This window comes from Lissotriton vulgaris, chromosome 5 (genome assembly GCF_964263255.1).
Source record: "Lissotriton vulgaris chromosome 5, aLisVul1.2, whole genome shotgun sequence".
NCBI lineage: Eukaryota > Metazoa > Chordata > Amphibia > Caudata > Salamandridae > Lissotriton > Lissotriton vulgaris.
Genome location: NC_141693.1, coordinates 1,489,578,984 through 1,489,594,561, shown reverse-complemented (window position 1 = coordinate 1,489,594,561; position 15,578 = coordinate 1,489,578,984). Strand labels below are relative to the sequence as shown.

Here is a 15,578-nt window from a genome sequence, read left to right as displayed (position 1 = left end):
TGGAGAAATAAATAGGTCTTGGACCGTTGTTTGTTTATATCAGTAGTATACCCAGGTCCAGTACCTTTTGGGTTACCCCATTTCTTTAATGGTTATAGATGGTAAGGGGCATTCGAGACCAGGTTTTAACGTCCGTTTGGACCCTCTCCCACACTGGCAGCACGTTGCGCTCCCATGAGAACGTCGCAGACTCGGACAAGAACACTCCAAGATACAATATGCCCCCGGCCGCCACTCGCAAGGCTGACGCCCACGGGCCTGCGCCCGCCCCGTCACCCAGCACCCACAGGGTGGACTTGCGCGGGTTAAGGTAGAGGCCCGATACTTCACCAAAGATACGCATTATCTCCAACACTCGGGGGCCCGACCTATTTAAGTCAGTGAGGAAAAAGAGGACGTCGTCCGCATAGAGGCCCCCATCCCATACAAAACCACGTAGCTGTGCATCAATGTGGACCCAAGAAGCGAGGGGCTCCATAACCAACGCAAACAAATATGGGGACACCGGGCAACCCTGGCGGGTCCCCCGGCCGATGGTAAACCTCTCCGAGATAGCTCCAGAGACACGCACGGACGCCGTGAGATCCATATATAGAAGTTTGATATAGGAGATAAACACCGGGCCCAAGTTAAGATGAGGCAGGAGCGCAAACAAAAAGGTCCAGCTCACAGAGTCGAAAGCCCTGTCTATATCCGCCAAGAGCAGGGCCGCCCCTCTCCCGTGGCCCTCATAGCATCTATGGCCGTCTGCACCCGGCGAATATTGTGACGCATCGCTCTGCCTGGCATAAAGCCCGCCTGATCCGGGTGGACCAGATCGGCTATATAAGGGGGGAGACGGTTCGCCAACACCTTAGCCAACAGTTTAGCCTCGAAATTGAGCAACGATATAGGGCGATATGAATCGTGACGGTCAGGGGGCCTACCCGGTTTCTGAAAAACCACCACCTCCGCATGGCGCCAATCAGCTGGCAGCCTACCCAATTCTCGTGCTGCCTCTAGTGCGGCCCTGTAGTGGGACCCCAATTGGAGATGACATTTCTTATAAAATTCACACGGGAAGCCGCTCGGCCCAGGTACCTTCCCTGTGTTGAGCTGTCCCAGAGCATCAGTTCCTCCGCCGTGAGTGGAAGGTCCAATGCCGCTCACGTCTCAGTGGAAACTGCCCTCGGGGGCAGGTCAGCGATGAATTTGTCAATTGCCTCAGCTGAAAGGCAATCCTGCGGTGCATACAGGTCCGCATAGTAACTGGCAAAGCTAGCTGCCAGTGCCGCCGGGTCCGTAACGGTGACACCGTCACCATCCGTAAGACCAGGCAGGGCAAGTGGCTGCAGGGTACGCTGGCACAGCCTGTGGAGCATAGTACAGGACTTGTCCCCCCATTGATAAACCCTGCTCCGCGTGGCCAACCACGCCTGTCGAGCCTCGTCCAGTAACACCGACGCATAGGACTGCTGTGCCTGCAGAAGCAGCCGCACCGCCACAGCGTCCCCCTGACACTGTTGCTCCAGAGCTTCCACCCGAGCCGCCGCCGCCACTATGACTTCCCGACGCCTGCGACGGGCCGCCGCACACCACGCAATATCAATTCCCCTCAGAGTAGGTTTCATGGCCTCCCAGACGACCGTCAAATCTGTGCCTTCCACCAGATTTTCTCGCCAGTAGTCAGCAATTGCCCTACGCATATGTTGTACATTGTCAGTTTGCTGAAGGTGCCATGAAGACATCCTCCACCGGAATGGCTGTCTCGCCCTCTGTAGGTCAACCCCCATAGCCACAGGGGAGTGATCGGACAGCCCCTTAGGTAGGATAGCAGCCTCTCGCACTCTATGTAGGAACCTACTAGGCACAAAGATATATTCCAACCAGGAGAAGGACCCATGGACAGCAGAGACATACGTATACTCACGGGCCCTGGCATGCATGTGTCGCCAAACATCCGCCCAGCCCAGCCCCTCCACCATTGCGCGCAGCCGGGTAGGGGCGGCAGTAGCAAGCGTCTCCTGCAACCTCCGACCGTCCTCATGCACATCCATCACGTCATTCCAATCTACCCCCAGCACTGCTAGGGAATCCGGGATTTCAGCCCATACAGCAAACAGACGCTCAGCCAGGGACCACTGCAAGGGGGGAAGCATAAACACTGCCAAACACAATTGATTCCGTGCCTACCATCCCCTGAACAAACACATATCGGCCCTGGGGGTCTATTTACGGTCTCTCGTGTACGTAAGCCAGGCTCCGATGGATCAGGATGGCAACGCCCCTGGAGCCCCTGGAAAACCCTGCATGAAAAACTTGTTGGTAACCATACCTTTGCAGGCTAAGCACTTTCGTCCCCATCATGTGAGTCTTTTGTAACAACAAAACATCCGCCGCTTCCCTCTTGCCCCACTGCAATATCGCCCCCCTCTTGATTTTATCCAGCATCCCTCTAACATTCCAGCTCAGTATACGTATTAACTCTCTGGAGAGCCCTGGGGTGGATGCCTCAGCCATAATCCCACGGGACCCAACACAAGAACGCCCCGTACCAGGCCCAGGCGCACAGCACATCACAGAACAAGGCACCAAAAGTCACGTGTACACCCCCCAACCAACCCAAACCCTTCCCTCCTCCTGCCCCCCAAACAAACCCCTCAACTCCCCATCCCCTGTTCCCCATCCCCCACCCCAATACCTCATAGAACACTGAAGCATCTGTCGCGGCATGGGCAACCTCGGGCCCAAAACAGAGCGCCCAAGGCCAACCATACCAATGGTTCCCAACTACCCTCTGAACAGAACCCCCCCCCCCCCCAAAGTCAACTCCCACTCACGTAGGAGGCAAGTAGCCCCTAGAAAAGAGCACCCCGAACCCCACCCCACGACCCCACCCAATATCATAATGGCAAACTAGCTGTGGCAACATACTCAGCGTTCAATCATCAGTACAGTAGAGCACAGCTCCTCCAAGCTGGAGCCTATGGCGTCTGTAGATAGACACTGGACCCTGCATACTCTCAACGGCCCTTTCCAGAGTGATCAGAGTCAGTAGGCTCAGCATATTGAGTGCCACTACGAGAATTGGAGCGTCTCCGAGATCTAGACCTCCTGTTCCTTTTGCCCCGTGCATTTTGGTCACCCCGGTCCAGCGATGGATCCCTCGAGTGGCCCGGGTCCAAGCCCGGCTGAGCATGCGGCCTGACTCTCACTGTTTCATCAGTCCATTTGAAAACGTCCTCCGGCGTATCCAAGAAGTGAGTTCGTGATTGGAACTATTCCACCCATAGGCGGGTCGGGTAGAGCAAGGAGTATTGAATCTTCAGACCTCGCAGTTTTGCCTTGGCGGCAATAAAGGAGTGCCGCTGCTGTTGTACAATTCTGGTATAATCGGGGAAGATCATGATCTTGTGGTTCTCAAAGAGAAGGGAGTCCTTGGCCCTCGCTTCCCGCAATATGGTGTCTCTGTCATGGAAGTTTAGTATTCTAGCAATCACCGGCCTGGGCCGCTCTCCCACTGGCTATATATATTTACAACAAGGGGTGGTGAGGGACAGAGTCTCTGAATTAAGCAGAAAGCTCTCACCCAGTCAAGAGATCAGGGCTAGATCCAACACCGTTTTTTAGCTCACTGCACCATCCCAGTTTCAGAACCTGGCTGTATGCAAATTAGTCTGTTCCTGTCCCAGTGCATGGTGGGAACAGGGCAAACCAAACTACAAAAGCCAATTCTTACACTGGGAAGGAAACAAGCTCCCGGGGACCGGTTTCTGGCATTACAGCCGTCTTCGGCCCGGTTTGCTTGTATCCTGATGGTGCAATGAGCAAGGGTCTCACATCTGAGAATACCCTTCCACGCTTAGGGTGGACAAAAATATTTACAACAAGGGGTGGTGAGGGACAGAGTCTCTGAATTAAGCAGAAAGCTCTCACCCAGTCAAGAGATCAGGGCTAGATCCAACACCGTTTTTTAGCTCACTGCACCATCCCAGTTTCAGAACCTGGCTGTATGCAAATTAGTCTGTTCCTGTCCCAGTGCATGGTGGGAACAGGGCAAACCAAACTACAAAAGCCAATTCTTACACTGGGAAGGAAACAAGCTCCCGGGGACCGGTTTCTGGCATTACAGCCGTCTTCGGCCCGGTTTGCTTGTATCCTGATGGTGCAATGAGCAAGGGTCTCACATCTGAGAATACCCTTCCACGCTTAGGGTGGACAAAAATATTTACAACAAGGGGTGGTGAGGGACAGAGTCTCTGAATTAAGCAGAAAGCTCTCACCCAGTCAAGAGATCAGGGCTAGATCCAACACCGTTTTTTAGCTCACTGCACCATCCCAGTTTCAGAACCTGGCTGTATGCAAATTAGTCTGTTCCTGTCCCAGTGCATGGTGGGAACAGGGCAAACCAAACTACAAAAGCCAATTCTTACACTGGGAAGGAAACAAGCTCCCGGGGACCGGTTTCTGGCATTACAGCCGTCTTCGGCCCGGTTTGCTTGTATCCTGATGGTGCAATGAGCAAGGGTCTCACATCTGAGAATACCCTTCCACGCTTAGGGTGGACAAAAATATTTACAACAAGGGGTGGTGAGGGACAGAGTCTCTGAATTAAGCAGAAAGCTCTCACCCAGTCAAGAGATCAGGGCTAGATCCAACACCGTTTTTTAGCTCACTGCACCATCCCAGTTTCAGAACCTGGCTGTATGCAAATTAGTCTGTTCCTGTCCCAGTGCATGGTGGGAACAGGGCAAACCAAACTACAAAAGCCAATTCTTACACTGGGAAGGAAACAAGCTCCCGGGGACCGGTTTCTGGCATTACAGCCGTCTTCGGCCCGGTTTGCTTGTATCCTGATGGTGCAATGAGCAAGGGTCTCACATCTGAGAATACCCTTCCACGCTTAGGGTGGACAAAAATATTTACAACAAGGGGTGGTGAGGGACAGAGTCTCTGAATTAAGCAGAAAGCTCTCACCCAGTCAAGAGATCAGGGCTAGATCCAACACCGTTTTTTAGCTCACTGCACCATCCCAGTTTCAGAACCTGGCTGTATGCAAATTAGTCTGTTCCTGTCCCAGTGCATGGTGGGAACAGGGCAAACCAAACTACAAAAGCCAATTCTTACACTGGGAAGGAAACAAGCTCCCGGGGACCGGTTTCTGGCATTACAGCCGTCTTCGGCCCGGTTTGCTTGTATCCTGATGGTGCAATGAGCAAGGGTCTCACATCTGAGAATACCCTTCCACGCTTAGGGTGGACAAAAATATTTACAACAAGGGGTGGTGAGGGACAGAGTCTCTGAATTAAGCAGAAAGCTCTCACCCAGTCAAGAGATCAGGGCTAGATCCAACACCGTTTTTTAGCTCACTGCACCATCCCAGTTTCAGAACCTGGCTGTATGCAAATTAGTCTGTTCCTGTCCCAGTGCATGGTGGGAACAGGGCAAACCAAACTACAAAAGCCAATTCTTACACTGGGAAGGAAACAAGCTCCCGGGGACCGGTTTCTGGCATTACAGCCGTCTTCGGCCCGGTTTGCTTGTATCCTGATGGTGCAATGAGCAAGGGTCTCACATCTGAGAATACCCTTCCACGCTTAGGGTGGACAAAAATATTTACAACAAGGGGTGGTGAGGGACAGAGTCTCTGAATTAAGCAGAAAGCTCTCACCCAGTCAAGAGATCAGGGCTAGATCCAACACCGTTTTTTAGCTCACTGCACCATCCCAGTTTCAGAACCTGGCTGTATGCAAATTAGTCTGTTCCTGTCCCACTGGCGGCTTCTGTGTCAGGGCCCTATGGGCGCGTTCGATCACGAAACAGCAGGATAGAACATCTGGGGGGAGCCAACTCTCCGACCACTGGGACAAGAACTGTTCCATTTTGCCCTTCTCACAGCCCTCCGGAAAACCCACAAAGCGAAGGTTGTTTCTGCGCGCTCGCCCTTTGGCATCCTCCACACGAAGCGCTAGGCCCTTTTGAATGTTTTCCATCGCCGCCATTTTCTGCTTCAGGGTTCCCACATCATCCTCCACAACTGAAATCCTGGATTCGGTCTCAGTGATATGTGCCACTGCTTTTCGTAGGTCTTGGCGCAGCAGGGTCACGTCCGCCCCAACTGCCCCTATCTTGGCATCCAGCATGTCCCGGGACTGGGTTATCGCCGCCATGAGCGCCGCATTGTCTGGTCCCGATCCCTGGCCACCACCCGGTGCTCCGGGCCCCCCACTCGGTCCCGTGAACTTGTCGATGGGTCCTTGCTTGGCAGGCCCACTCCCCCCTCTGGTCATGGCCGAGGCTCTCCCCGGGGCCGCTGCCCACGGAGCGTTCGCAGTTTTTCTCAGCACCCCGCACCTCCAGAAACGGTCAAAGGTGTTGCACACGAATGTCCTCTCCGCCCCAGGCCCACAATCCTTTCACACTGCTGCAGTCTGTTGCTGGGGGGGGGGGGCACACACTGGGAGGTGTATGGGCGCACCCTTGTTGTAGGTGCGCCGCGCGGTGCCCGCCGGGCCCCGGCTCTCTGCTCTTGGTCCGGCCTGCACTCCACCAAGGACCACGCGGCACCGCTGTCTCCCGGCCACCCAGTGCCCTTGTTTCACCGTTTAATGGCGCCGGGCCCCAACAGGGATCACAATCGCCGATTCCAGTCCCCCTCCGCCCTTCGTTATCACTCACAAAGGGGACCCCGGAAAGTCACTCACTGAAGCCGTCACTCCGCCACCTCCGACTCCCTCGCAGGGCCTCTCCCGGTCTGGGTGTGATACCTGCTGAACCGCTCAGCCGCCCCTCTACTCACAGGTCAGGGAAGTACTGCAACTCTGTGTCCGGTTTGTCGGGTGGGCCCTGTATCAGAGGTCTCAGCGCCGCCGGATGCTCCACACCGCAGCCAGGAACCACCAGACTCTAGGTCCCGGCCGCACGGCTTCGATGTAGGCCGCAGCTTCCCTTGGGCGTCTCCGACGCACTGGCCGTCTCAACCTACTCGGCAATTAATGTAGAAGATTCGCCCACAGGTCCACTGTCAAGGAGAGGCGCTGGGCCCAGGATGAATGATGGCACGGCCCGCCCGTGCGGAGTCATCTTGATTGGGAGGCGCCAAAATCGAGGCCCCGGCTGCACTTTCCGGGAACAGGCCGCAGGCCGCCTCTGCCGCTATGTCCGCGTCGGAGGGTCCGGGAACACAGCACTCGGCGCCAGAGGACCCTTCCCACCTTCCGCCACAAGTGCCCCAGGTGTGATCTGCAGATCGGGTCCGGGGGCCAGGATAATTCGACGGATAAGTGGCGGGCTGGCGGGAGCTCTAGAAGGCTGCGTCCACCATCTTCGCCCGCGAAGCCACGCCCCCCGGACTCAAAGCTTTTGATTTTGATTCTCTGGGAGTGGTTGTGAAGGAATGAGGAGAACCATATTTGAGGACCACCTCGTCTAGACCGGCCCTATCTTCGAGAGCCTTGAGGAGAAGTTTGTGATCTACTGTCGGGATTGGAAGCAGCGCAAGAACACGCACGCGCCACTAACCTGATTCCGATGGCCAGCAGAGACGATAAGACGATAGTCCTCCCAACTCCCCTCAGCACAATACCCAACAATGGAAATATCACCACTATCTGAGCATGTACGGAAGGGCGCCGTGAGGTGGAATGGCAATGGGGTATCTGATGCTCTCTGTGATCTCTGGTGGACGTGTACCCACGAAGTCACCGGTATTGATATACTGCAGGGGGAGGAGAAGACGGAGAGCAGAAGATAAGTACCACAAGCTGCTATTGCCTGAACTCCCTTCCCCTCTGCCACTAAACTCACCGACTCCTCCACACCTGGCGCCGTGAATGAATCCAGATAATGTACGTAACATGGTTATGGGGATCTTGCCAAAAGTACTTAGAAGTTATCTCCACTTCTCTGTCTTCGCACACCTCGGTTTGCCAATATTAGGTTCTGTAGGGCTTCTCGTACGAGGCGTTATATATACACGTCTCGTAGTGACCACAATGCTCCTTGTGGACAAGAATAGTTCCAGGTAACTAAGACGTTTTGATCCAATTAGAACTGGTAGTAGTTAGACTACTTAACCCCAGAGTAAATGAAAACCAAAAGGATGTGCACTCCGCACATATGGGACAAAAGGTTACCAGTGAAATTAAGAGAAAACGTAGGAGGCGAGCCCGCACTCCACAGGTATACTTGCAATGCAGGATACGGCTTGTATTAACGGACCCACAGGAACTCTGACCTCACAGGCTCTTCGTCAGCGAAGCTGGGACACAGGAACTCTGACCTTGCAGGCTCTTCGTCGGCAAAGCTGGACCACAGGAACTCTGACCTCGCAGGCTCTTCGTCGGCGATGCTGGAACACAGGAACTCTGACCTCGCAGGCTCTTTGTCGGCGATAAGCTTTGATGCAACGAACTCCGGCGGGGACACACCATCCGACTCGATGGAGAACCCGGAAACAAATTGACAAGCACCGTACCGTTCTTTGGGAGGAGTTTAAATAGAGTCCTCCCATTGTCCCAATCTCCAGCGCCGCATGGCCTTCTGGGACATGTAGTATTTCCTTAAAGGACGCCCAACACGGAGTCTCTTTCTCCCTGCTACGCCGGCATTGGCGATCGCTACATCTACTGTGTCGAATGCTGCCGATAGGTCTAGGAGAATGAGGAGGCAACATTGGTCTGAGTCAAGTGATTTGTGGGTATCATCGATTATGTTGAGGATTGCGGTTTCTGTGCTGCAACCTTTCCCGAATCTCGACTGATGGGAGTCGAGAGGTTGGTATTGTCCAAATGTTGAGTTAATTGTTGGAGTACACATCTTTCTAGGATTTTGGAAAGAAGAGGAAGGTTGGAGATGGGTCTGAAGTTGTTTAAGTCATTTATGTCCAGGCCTGGTTTTTTTCAGCAGTGGGGTGACTTGTCCCACTTTCAGACAATCTGTAACGATTCTGGTTTATAGGGAGCTGTTAATAATCCTGCACCAGAGTGGGGCTAGGGAGAGTTTCAATTTTTTGGTGAGTTGAGCAGGTAGAGGGGTCTAGGGTGTGAGATGAAGGTGTGGCGGTGGAGATAAGATTGACTATCTCTTCTTCTGGAATGGGCTGGAAGAGTGACCAGGGTTTAGTATGGGAAAGGAAGCGCTACCAAACACCCCAACCAGGCTGCTATAGGGAAGGGAGGCGCAATTGAGGTCCAGAGAGCGCTCGATCTTGGAGATCTTATCATTGAAGAAGTTGGCGAAGTTGTTGCACCGTTCTTTGGATACCTGCCGTAGGGACATGTCAGTTTTGGAGGTTTGTTGTCTGATGATATTAAAGAGCTCCTTGGGTCCATTGGGGCTGTTTTTTGCGCTATCCAGTGCGTAGGGGAAATACATGGATTTTTTGTTCTTGATATGACTGTTGTATTTCTTCCGGACTGTTCTGAGTTCATCGCGATGGATGGTAGTGGGCATGATCCTCCAGCGTCTTTCTGTGGCTCTTAGTTGTCTCCTTTCTTCATTGATGTCTGAGTCGAACTATGATCTGGACGGAATAGCTTGATTTATTTATTTATTTATTTTAGTTTTAGGGGTGCTAGTTGGTCAAGCAAGATTACCATATTCGTGTTATAGAGCGGGGTGAGATCGGTTGTGGACAGATCATTGCCGCTGGGTAGGAGCAAATTTAGCCTTTCTTCCATGACGTCCAAGGGAATCTGGGTGAGATTTCTGGACCATTTGGGGGGGGGTCTTGAACAGGAGCCAGGGATAGAACTCTTTGGTTGAGTTGGAACAAGACCATGCGGTGATCTGACCAGTCCACTGGAAGAATGTTGTCGATCGTAATTGCGTATCGATGGGCAATGACGGCATCCAAGGTTGCTCCTTTGTTGTGAGTTTCTTCAGAGCAGTGTTGGGAAAGAATATTGTCGCAGAGGAGATATTGAGAGATTGAATTAGTGTGTTGTTGGCTTCGTTCCATCGTAGGTTGAGATCACCCAGGATTAGGTAGTTAGTGTGTTTAAGTGCGCAATGGGCAATCAGGTCGGATAAGTGTTCCCCAAATGTGGGGGTGTTGCCTGGTGGGTGATAGAGAAGGTGACAGACTAATGGGCTGTTATCCTTAGTCTTGATGTTGACAGAAAGACATTCAAAGGAGCTATACTTGCAGGAGTCCATTACAGCGATGTCTATGTCGATCTTTTCTATCTTTGTTGATGATGGTGAAACCTGGGGGCTCAAGCATATCTAAACAGGGTGGGGAGGTCTCATTTAGCCATGTCTCTGTGATGAACGCAATGTCTAAATCCTGAGAGAGGATGGCATCTGCTAATTCCATTGCATGCTTTGGGGCTGATCTACAGTTAATAAGCATGCAGTTAGTGGATAGTTTCTTTTTGCTAGGATACTTTTCTTATGGGGCCCTCGGTATGGAGGAGAGGGAGGGCGGGGGTCTTGTGATTTTCGAGGTGAGGTAGTCTCTTCTGAAGCCTGTGATCACTTGAATATTGGATTTAGGGGAGGCTGTGGGAGGAGAGTCGAATGTGGATGCTAGGTCCACTGCTTCTTCAGTGGACATTGCTGCTTTAGTTCTAGAAGGTCGTTGTGTCTGGATCTCAGCATCCTTACTAGGGGGGCTCTGTACCCCAGACGCGGGGGCTTTGATTCTTGTGAGGGTCTGTAACGGGATCTCAGTGTTGATTTTAGTGGGCCTCCGTAGCCAGTTCTCGAGGGAGAATGAGGGCCTGAAATGGGGTTTTAGAAGGTTAGAGTTGGTCGGTGAAGATGCCCTGGGTTGGGATTGCTGGGGCTTTCGAGCCTTGTCTAAGTTGGTTAGGATTTCATCAGGGCCCCTGAATATTATTTCTAACTGACTTTCTAATAGGGTTTTCCGGGGCTGGGGGCATGCAGTTTTGGGTAGGGACATCTCGCGGGGTGGAGGCAAGGTGGAATTGTGAGGTCTAATGCTAATTGGGTCGGCCAAGCTGTCTCTGTTCGCGACCCTTGGTAGGGGGTTGAGTCGTGAGCTCTTCCTCAATGATTTTGCAGGAGTGAAAAAGGGGTCAATAGACCGAGCCCGTGGGATGGTGATGTGATGTTGAAGAAGATGAGTCTGTGGGGGCGGTGGGATCTGATCTTCCTCGGAAGATTGGTGGTCGCGATTCGTGGGAACGGAGTGGTAGGAACTTCGAGATGGGAGGCTGAAGGATCTCACCAGGGGAGTGGAAATAGATATTTGCTTCGCCTGATGGGGCAGGTTGACCGGGTAAGGGGGTTGGGGCGGAGCAGGACGAAGAGAGTGAAGATTGGCGGAACGAAGAGCAGGGAAGAGGGAGTCGAAGGCCTCTAAGTTCTTGTTGTTAACCTGTATCAAAACTGTGCCATTTGAATAAATGGTCACTGATGTGTTCCCGTTTCTAGTCGCCTGGTTAGGGAGAGAGGTCGTCAGTTTACAGTTATGTGTGGTAGGTTGTCGTTTTCGATATGTGAAGTTGCATTCTTAATGTAGTGTTCCAGTTCTCAGGTCTGAAAATGAGATCCATCTTTATCTCCCCTTTGGAGGTTCAGTGGTAAGTGTCCACAAATAGTGTTTCTGGGTGCTGATTAGTTTATGTTTGAAGTTTCTTCTCGCTTTTAGGGAGAGGTTAGGGGGGGAAGCTAATTGCGAGGGCGTTCACACCGTGCGGTTTCATGTGGATCGGCATGGATGGGTTGACGGAAATTGGAGTGCCCGGTGACATTGTTGCGTTTTTTAGAAGAGGGGGCCGAGCTGCTGATAGGGAGGTGGATCTCCATTGGTCAGGGAGTGTCGACTGTGGGAAACTGAACACGACATGTGGTTGGCAGGTACGTGGGGGCCCTCACTACTATGGGAGCCGTGAGACTTGCTTGGGAGAAAGTCCACTGCGTAGTGATGGAAGCAATAGGTGGCTGTGGGATCTAGTTGCCACAATAGGAGTCGGTGGGATTCTGTTTGCCTTGGTCTGAGGTGGTAGGACAGTAACCCTCATAGATGAGGGAGCCTTTGCGACTAGATTAGGAGAGTAGCTGCTGCGTAATGATGGAGGGAGTGAGGGCGAGGGCGGCCATCTTAGGATCAGGCGACACAAATGGGCGAGATAAAGGTTGGGGGGCACAGATTCGACAGAGAGATTAAAGTGATTGCTGCAGGGGGGTGAAAATGTCTTGAAACAGGTCTGGTACCTTAGTGTAGACCAGGAGTCACCAGCGTCGCTGGAGCAATTGGAGGGTAGTCCTTTTCAGTCGCCATCAGAAGGTCAGGCAATCTCTGGGCTCCGGGAGGACGGACTGATTCCTCATCAAGGCACCACTAAGCAAGTTGGGTAATGTGTTAAGGTCGCGCTTTACTAAGCGTCCTGGGTATGTCCTTGAACTGCGTGGAAAGACTGACAATTATTTAAATGCCACTCTCTATTTGCCAAGAGGGATTAACGTCGGCCATCTTAGGGCCAGACATCGGATCCGTGCCGGTCCGGAGCGGGATCGAGTTCCATTTTTGGCTTCCTTTTGGGTAGATCAGAGGGGGGGGGAGCCATGCCATAATCCGTTGAGTGCTCCGGTGTGCGGGGGCAAGGAAACGGAGCTTCTTGTGTTCTGCGATCAGGAGCGTCCATCAAGTGACGTCCATAGCTTCGGCCGTCTTAGGGCCAGGCATCGTCTCTGTGCCGAACTGCAGCGGGATCAAGCGCCTTTCTAGGCTCCCTTTTGGGCAGATCAAAGCCCACGTCTTAATCCGCTGCATGCTCTGGTGTGCGGGGACAAGAAAACGGAGCTTCGTGGGATTTACGATCACAGGCGTCCATCAAGGGGTCCATCTGTCATCCTCGCTGGCCGCCTGCTGGGCAGCGCCGTCTGCGGGATGATGATCCCAGCCACGGGTGCCCCCGATGCAGCTCAGGACTCCTGCGGGATAGATCGCCGGGCTGACCTGGGGATAACTTGAAAGGCTTTGTTTCCTTGGGCTCCGAGACTGCGTCATACGGTACCCCCAGGCCACTGTAGGAAGCATTATAAGGAGTACAGAGAATAGGGGCCTTATATATGCATAGGTTACATTAGTCAGCATAGAACCAAGGGGAGGTCCTGGCACATGTAAGTATGCTTACTGACTAATATGGCTATACAAAATTTTCTTGCTCAACAAAGTGGGAGGAGAGACTAAACTGAGCACATCAGTAAGAATAGCCTGACAGTTCTATACTAGTAGCAGGTGTATTCTATCAGCTAGGCCTTTCTGAGCATGTGCAATGCTCTGGAAGAGGGAAAAAGCACATGGCAAGTATGTGGCAAACTAATATGGCTGCCAAGTACAAAATGGCTTTCAGTTCATGCTAACAGATTCCTGTAATCTTTAATACATGCCTCCTAGATCCACAAAGCTCGATCTTTGGAGGTTCCAGAATAAGATGGCAGCTGACAGAAGATAAGGGTTCTGCTGGTGGTGGTCTCCTTTGATGCTCACGACGGCGCCAACTCAGTGGAGTGGCCCTTTCTATTTACAGTTCTGGAGAAGATGGGGTTCGGGCCGAAAGTTGTGGCCCGGGCCGCTTACTGTTTACAGATCCAAGGGCGACACTCAAGGTCAATGGGATCCTCTTCTGGGACTTGCTCGTTCGAAGAGGCATGTTACAGGCTTCGTCACTATCGCTGAGGCTGTTTGCATTGGCGATGGAGCCACTTGCAGAGAGGGTGTGCATCAACACCCAGATTGAAGATTGGTCTGTTGTACTTCAAATATTCAAGATTTATTGGAAATAATCCGTGCTACAGATTAATTGAGAAGTCCTTGATCTTTCCGGCTGCCTTTTCCCCATGCCACTTAGAGCTGAGCATGGGCATTTTAAATATCAGGGAATTTTGCTTTCCAGGGGCAGACGCACTCCCATTACGAGGATAAACTAGCAACGCTCCTCCAAAGATTGGAGACATATGTTAAATACTGGAAAGGGCACCTATGCTCTCCATGATGTGTAGAGCGGCGTTGTTTAAAATGGTAGCCCTGCCGCGTTTTACATTGATTCTCTAGAACAGTCCGTATGGCATCATAGCGTCATTTATTAAGACATTTAAGGTTTCTCCCCTGAGGAAGTTGCTGTGGCAGGATGGCGCCCCAAGGATAGTCCTCTCCAGTGCTCGGTGTATGAGAAGGACATATCTCTCCAGAGTGTATTGCACTATTATGAGGCCTCACAAGTTAATGTTGTTAATGGATGGGCATATGTGCAGTTAAATGACCCGACTTATCGCCTGGATCGGGAAGCCCTTGGGAAGAAATTGTATTTGCAATTATTGGACGGTCTGAGAATGTGTAAGGGTGCTCCCCGGCAACAAGGAGGGTGCTAGCACTCTGGCTCAAGTTGTTGAATAGAGAAGTGGACTGGCACAGGAGGCTCATGACAAAAAACCCTCTTTGGCTGAGTGCATTGTCGGGTCATCCGAGTTTACGGCAGTGAAACAACATAGGTATTCATACTCTTGCAGAGGAGTGAGATTTGAATAGGGTGGTTCCATTCAGCATCTTAGAGTCGAATATGATATACCAGCATCCCAAGTGCTTAACTACGTCCAGCTGCGGCATGCACTGAGGACAGAGGTGCCACAATCTGGAATACAGATTGTTGGATGGCCCACTGATTACCAATGCAAAAACCACAGTTGATGGACAGAATGCAGAACAATGTCATACATTCACCCCAGTACAGAGATCTGGGCCTAAATCCATCGTTTTTTTGCACTCCACACTACCCCAGTTCAGACATGGCCATATGCAAATCAATCCGACCCTATGCCTCATGAGCATAGCATACCCATCCCATTCGGGGTGACAAATGCAAAAACCACAGTTGATGGACAGAATGCAGAACAATGTCATACATTCACCCCAGTACAGAGATCTGGGCCTAAATCCATCGTTTTTTTTGCACTCCACACCACCGCAGTTCAGACATGGACATATGCTCAAATCAGTCTGACCCTGTGCCTCATGGGAAGAGTCCAGCCTGAACTGCCAAGCAATGCCTTCCCTGGACCAGAAAAAAGCTTCCGAGGACCGGTTTCTGGCATTCCAGCCGTCTTCAGCCCGACTTGCTTGAATCCAGTGGTGTGGAGTGCATGGGACTCACGTCTGAGCATACCCATCCCACTCGGAGTGACAAATGCAAAAACCCCAGTTGATGGACAAAATGCAGAACAATGTCATACATTCACCCCAGTACAGAGATCTGGGCCTAAATCCATCGTTTTTTTGCACTCCACACCACCCCAGTTCAGACATGACCATATGCAAATCAGTCTGACCCTATGCCTCATGGGAACAGTCCAGCCCGAATTGCCGAACCTTGCCTTCTGTAGTAGGGGATCTCTTTGTATAGTCATAATCTAGTGAATAGTCCCGCCCATGTGCGTGGACCCCGGCAATCAAAAATAATCTCTTAAGTTGTCAAATCATGCAGAAACTGCAAAGACACTTAAGAGAGAATTTAAAGACAAATAATGCAGCCTATATCCACAGGCTACACTGTCCAGTACTTCAACTAGAAATTCCACCAAATAACACCACACACAGCACAGCCTGCCCAGTTTCTACCATAGAGAAACTT

At 51.9% G+C, this 15,578-nt stretch overlaps 1 pseudogene across 3 annotated transcripts in view; it reads left to right on the top strand.

Annotated features, from left to right (window-relative positions):
• The window catches only part of LOC147712810 (serine/threonine-protein kinase 31 pseudogene), a 345,011-nt pseudogene that overhangs the window by 282,192 nt on the left and 47,241 nt on the right, over window positions 1–15,578 (top strand). The window lies entirely within an intron of this gene.